The 6,169-nt window shown below is 43.5% G+C and overlaps 1 long non-coding RNA gene across 1 annotated transcript in view; it reads left to right on the top strand.

Annotated features, from left to right (window-relative positions):
* The window catches only part of LOC128330790 (uncharacterized), a 54,472-nt gene that overhangs the window by 9,222 nt on the left and 39,081 nt on the right, over positions 1-6,169 (top strand). The gene's annotated exons all lie outside the window — the stretch shown is intronic.

The following is a 6,169-nucleotide window of genomic DNA, read 5'->3' as shown; positions in this document are numbered from 1 at the left end:
TATGATTAACACTCATGATCATGATATCTTTGACCTATGTTCTTTAAAAAATTGGTTTAAGAAGAAATTAAAATCTAATTTAAATTTAAAATTCTGGATTAAATATATATATAATTAAAAATTGGTTTCTATCAACCCCGGCTGCAATTCTATGCAACATTTATTTTTTCTGTTTCAAAAAATTAAGCCTTATAGATCACAGACCTGATAGAGAATTTATGCTGAAGATTTCTCCTTTCAATATTACTATCAGTCACCAAAGTTTAAAAAAACAGAATAACCAGCCAGCAGCAAACAAAACAAAACACTGGTATAATTAAGGACTATAGAGAGAGGTGCAGCTACTTGAATATTTTGGACTTACCTGGTTTTCAAGCTATGCCTGTTAGGTTGTCTCATAGATAGAAGGCTGATGTAATCTATGGACATTTAGATAACCATAGAAAATTATTATTATTATTATTATTATTATTATTATTATTATTATTATTATTATTATTATTATTACATTTATATCCCGCTCTTCCTCCAAGGAGCCCAGAGCGGTGTACTACATACTTGAGTTTCTCTTTCACAACAACCCTGTGACATAGGTTAGGCTGAGAGAGAAGTGACTGGCCCAGAGTCACCCAGCTAGTTTCATGGCTGAATGGGGATTTGAACTAGGATCTCCCCGGTCCTTGTCCAGCACTCTAACCACTACAACACACTGGCTCAATTATTGAAAACTACACAGCAAAGAGCCAAAGCAGCAGAAGCAAACAACCTGAACTGGATCATTGAAAAAGATAAATATATGCCAAGGAAAAGAGTTGAATGAATAGAACTTAATAGGGTGTTTCAGTACATAATTATTAATTGGCAAACCTTAACATAATACCAGCACCAATTAACCCAATATGTGTGAAACAAAATATATAACAACAAACCAGAAGAATATGGGGGGTAGGAGGGACAAAAACAAATCTGTTTGCAATCCCAAGTCTAGCGTGGTAAACCTGGCTTACAGTGCACTTCAGTTGATGGAGTGAAAAGCAATTAAAGACAGGTTAAAGACTGCAAAACAGGATTTAATCCAGGGACCTTGAAGATAAGAATCCACTGTCAGATGTTCAAATGTGAATAGGAGATTTAAAACACAATTATTCTGGGTTCAATGTAGAAAGAAGCTTTTCAGCTGTTAGAGAATCATGGAAGGGTCTCAATTTATTCTCATAATAAATAGGGACGTGCAAACAAGTTCAGTGTCGAACATGTTCGACATAGAATTTGTTCAGTTCGATGGTCAGGTTTCAAACTTAACCCCCCAGCGTTTGCGACTAAAAAAAAATAATTCTCCAAGGTCTCTGGAGATCCCCTCTACCCCCTCCGGCGTGCATTACATTGTAAATTGCCCTGTTCAGTCAGTCTCGCCCCCATTGCTGTGGCCATTTTGGAGGCCACCGCACAAGCCCAATGGGCCTCTGCATGCGCTGGGTCATGAATACTGCCTGAACAGAATGATTTACAACATAATGGAGGCCCGCGGGGGAAGGGGGACCTCTGGAGACCCTGCCCCAGTGGCTTCAGAGAAGCCCTCCAGAGGGGATAAGTACAAAATAAATAAATAAATTTAAGATCGCGAACCCCTCTGGACCGGACCGGACCGGGAGGGGTTTGAGGTGGTGTTTGATTGAACTGGCCCTGTCCAGTTCTGTTCCAATTTGGACCCGATCTGAACTAGGCCAGCCAGTTTTATACACACGCCTAATAATAAATGCAAAACACTGCTGGAAAGCAAACAGGATATCGGAGGTTTTTCTCTCTAGCCCTCTGATGAGCCTTTTGAAAAGAACAGTGTTTATCTGTAAAAGAGGTTTATGCCACCTCTTTTGGCAAATCCGGGAAAACCATAATGGGAGATTTATCCCACATCAACTTCTCTGGCAGGGAATACATTTTGCAAAGGAACTTTTTAATGAAGTTTATCTTCATTAAAGAGTTCCTTCACAAAATATATTCCCTGCAAGAGGAGTATGAATTGGAAATTGAAGGATCTTATCATATCTACTACTCCCTCATGTTTCACCGACAAACCTCATCCAGTTGCTTAAATCTACAGATAAAGAATATCTTTTGAGGCATGCTCGAGAAGGAAAGGAATTTATGTAGAGTCAGTCTTTCCCAGATGCAAGATATATATGAAGAACTTTGGGTTCTAGACACGGTTTCGATTCTTTCCAGCATGAAAAGCTTACATTGTGGGAGAATCCCTGTTAGAAGATTTGTTGTAAATCTTTCATCATAATACTAGATCAATTGATCTCTTCTGAAGCTATTTTTTAGATATTTTGACACCTTGAGAGCTGAGTTTGATATACCCTCAAATGCTAGCTGACAGTTTATTCAGCAAAAGCATGACGGCTCTTTGGCCCTGATGTGATTGCAGCTTCTGAAACTCCATTTCTATTATTAATCCTGAAACATCTATTGGATGCCCCTAAGCCTGTAACCTTGCTCTATCAGAAGCTTAAAGATATTGATAAGAGCAATATTGATTATATCCGAGATCTCTGGAACAATGACCTTGAATCCCGTATCTTATTAAATCAATGATGCAATTGCTCTGAAGGCAGTGAAATGTGCCTCTTTAGATCTCAAAATGTGGTGAATACAGCACAAATGTTTACTCTGCATTTATTGGACACCTCAGAGAATGTTTAATAAGGGATCGTCACAGACTTCTAAATATTGGATGTGTCATCTGTATGAGAGTACACTTATGCATATGGTTTGGTCCTGACCAGTTACTGTGCCATTTTGGCTTGAAATTCACAAGGTAATTAATATGACATTGCAGTTATCATTGCCTCTTAAAAATGTTCATGTTTCATTGGAGGACATCCGTAGCATATGGGATATAGCATTATATAAAGAATTGTAGATTCCTCATGCGGGAAGTGTGCGGGGGAGCCTGGAACAAGCCCCTGCGATCACAAGGATCACAAGGAGCCTGGTGGAGAAGAGAACGTAAGTACATATCCCTCCCTTGTATCCCTCATATTCTTGGGAAAGACTGTTTGGACAGCTAAATAGTTGACCATTACAGCTGAGACCTATCCTAATAAACTATCTAATAAACGGACAATAAGCTCCCTAAATACTGTAAACAGCCAACTAAAACAGTATGAAGATAGGGGAAGGGGCACTTCCCAGTGTATTGCACAGAGTGCCACATGTATGACTATTTGCCCCATGGGCAGAAGTCATGAGTATGTGCTCAGTGCAAGGAGCTCCTGGCTCTCAGGGAACAAATCCATTCCCTCGAGACCAAGGTGGCGGATCTGGAGAAGCTCAGAGAGACAGAAAGGCATGTGGATGATACCTTCAGGGATGTGGTAGAGGCATCCCACTCCAGGGCTGGTAGCTCCTCTGCTGTCAGGGAGAATGAAGGTCTTGGGCAAGGAGGACATCGGTCTGAGGAAGAGGGAAATGCTCCTTTAGAAGGGACCCCTTCCATGGATGATGAGCCCATATCCTCTCGCACAGGGGATACTCCTCTGGGGGGTGGGGGCCTCCTTGTAGTTGGTGATTCGATCATTAGAGGGATAGAGAGATGGGTTTGTGACCCGCGTGTTGACCGCACGGTGACTTGCCTGCCTGGTGCGAAGGTTGCGGACATTACACAGCATCTAGACAGGCTCCTAGGCAGTGCTGGGGAGGAGACTGCTGTCGTGGTGCATGTTGGCACCAACGATGTGGGGAAATGCAGTTGGGAGGTCCTGGAAGCCAAATTTAGGCTGACAGGTAGCATTTTGAAGTCCAGGACCCCCAAGGTAGCATTCTCAGAAATGCTACCTGTTCCACGCGCAAGTACAGTGAGACAGGCAGAGCTGGGGGATTTCAATGTGTGGATGAGACGTTGGTGCCGGGAGGAGGGGTTTAGATTTGTTAGGCACTGGGACACATTTTGGGGCAAGCAAGGCCTGTACAAAAGGGATGGGCTGCACTTGAACCAAGATGGAACCAGACTGCTGGTGCTTAAAATCAAAAAGGTTGCAGAGCAGCTTTTAAAATGACACCTGGGGAACAGCCGATGGGAGCTGGGCAGTATCCCATTTGGCAAAAGCCATCCTTTAAAGTGTGAGGCTGCAAAGAATTCAAATAAAACAGAAGGGGACAGAGCAGAACTGCATAAAGAGCAGATGGGAGCCTGTGCCAGCAGGTCAAAGAGTCAGAAGAATAGCATACATCAGGGGAGAGATTCAGCGTATAGGTGCTTATATGCCAATGCCAGAAGCCTCCGAGCCAAGATGGGTGAGCTGGAGTGCTTGGCTGCTAACGCAGAAATAGATATAGTGGGCATAACAGAAACATGGTGGAACAGTGAGAACCGGTGGGACACTGTTATCCTTGGGTATAAACTCTATAGAAAGGACAGGGAGGGGCGCCTTGGAGGAGGGGTAGCACTGTATGTTAAAGAAGGGATAGAATCTAACAAGCTAGAAAACCTAGGTAGACTGGAGGCCTCCACAGAAACCCTGTGGGTGACTACACAAGGCCGGAAAGGGAACGTACTACTGGGGACATGCTATCGCCCTCCTGATCAAAATGCCGGCAGTGACCGGGAGTTGCAGGAGGAAATCAGGGAGGCGTCAAGGAGAGGCAGGGCTGTAATTATGGGTGATTTCAACTAGCCACACATAGACTGGGTAAATTCACATTCAAGTCAGGACAAAGAGGTCAAATTCCTAGATACGCTAAACGACTGTGCCCTAGAACAGTTGGTCATGGAACCGACCAGAGAGAAGGTGACCTTGGATCTAATTCTGAGTGACACCCAGGACCTGGTGCGTGATGTCAGTGTCATCGACCCTTTAGGGAACAGTGACCACAGTGCCATCAAATTCAGCATACATGCGGGGAGAGAATCACCAAGGATGTCTAACACAGACATTTTGAATTTCAGAAGAGGAAACTTCTCCAAAATGAGGAGTATGGTGATAAGAAAGCTGAGGGGGAAACTCAGGAGAGTAACTTCACTCCAGAGTGCATGGAATTTACACAAAACCACAATACTAGAAGCCCAGTTAAATTGTATACCCAAAAGGAGGAAAGGTACTACTAAGTCCAGGAGGATGCCAGCAGGCTAACGGGTACCGTCAAGGAAGCCATAAAAGGAAAGAAGACTTCCTTCCAAAATTGGAAGGCCTGTCCAAATGAAGTGAACAGAAAGGAACACAAACTGTGGCAAAAGAAATGCAAGGTGACAATAAGGGAGGCAAAAAGAGAGTTTGAGGAACATTTAGCCAAAAGTATCAAGGGGAATAACAAAAACTTCTTTAAGTACATCAGAAGCAGGAAACCTGCCAGGGAGGCGGTTGGACCATTAGACAATGAGGGAGTGAAAGGGATTATTAAGGAGGATATGGAGGTTGCAGAGAAGCTGAATGAGTTATTTGCATCTGTCTTCACGGCAGAGGATACTGAGCATATACCTGTTCCTGAACCAGGCTTTTTAAGGATGGAGGCTAGAGAGCTGAGTCAGATAGAAGTGACAAGGGATGATGTTCTAAACTGTCTTGACAAACTGAAAGCTAACAAATCACCAGGGCCGGATGGCATCCATCCAAGAGTCCTCAAAGAACTCAAATGTGAAATTGCCGACCTCCTTGCTAAAATATTTAACTTATCCCTGAAATCGGGCTCTGTACCAGAGGACTGGAGAGTAGCAAATGTAACACCGATTTTCAGAAAGGGATCCAGGGGCGATCCGGGAAATTACAGGCCAGTTAGTTAGCCTAACGTCCATTCCAGGCAAATTGATGGAAAGCATTCTCAAGGAAAAATTGTAAAGCACCTAGAAGAACAGGCCCTGCTGGGAGTGAGCCAGCATGGCTTCCGCAAAGGTAAATCTTGCCTCACCAACCTTTTGGACTTCTTTGAGAGTGTCAATGAGTGTGTGGATTGAGGTGATCCAGTTGACACAGTCTACCTGGACTTCCAAAAAGCTTTGGACAAAGTTCCTCATCAAAGACTCCTGAGGAAACTTAGCAGTCATGGGATAAGGGGACAAGTACATGTGTGGATTGCTAACTGGTTGAAAGACAGGGAACAGAGGGTAGGTATAAATGGAGAGTTTTCACAATGGAGGGAAGTAAGAAGTGGGGTCCCCCAGGGATCTGTACTG

This window comes from Hemicordylus capensis, chromosome 6 (genome assembly GCF_027244095.1).
Source record: "Hemicordylus capensis ecotype Gifberg chromosome 6, rHemCap1.1.pri, whole genome shotgun sequence".
Lineage (NCBI taxonomy): Eukaryota > Metazoa > Chordata > Lepidosauria > Squamata > Cordylidae > Hemicordylus > Hemicordylus capensis.
Note: the sequence above shows the minus strand (reverse complement) of the source record. Positions and strands in the feature narration are given on the sequence as shown.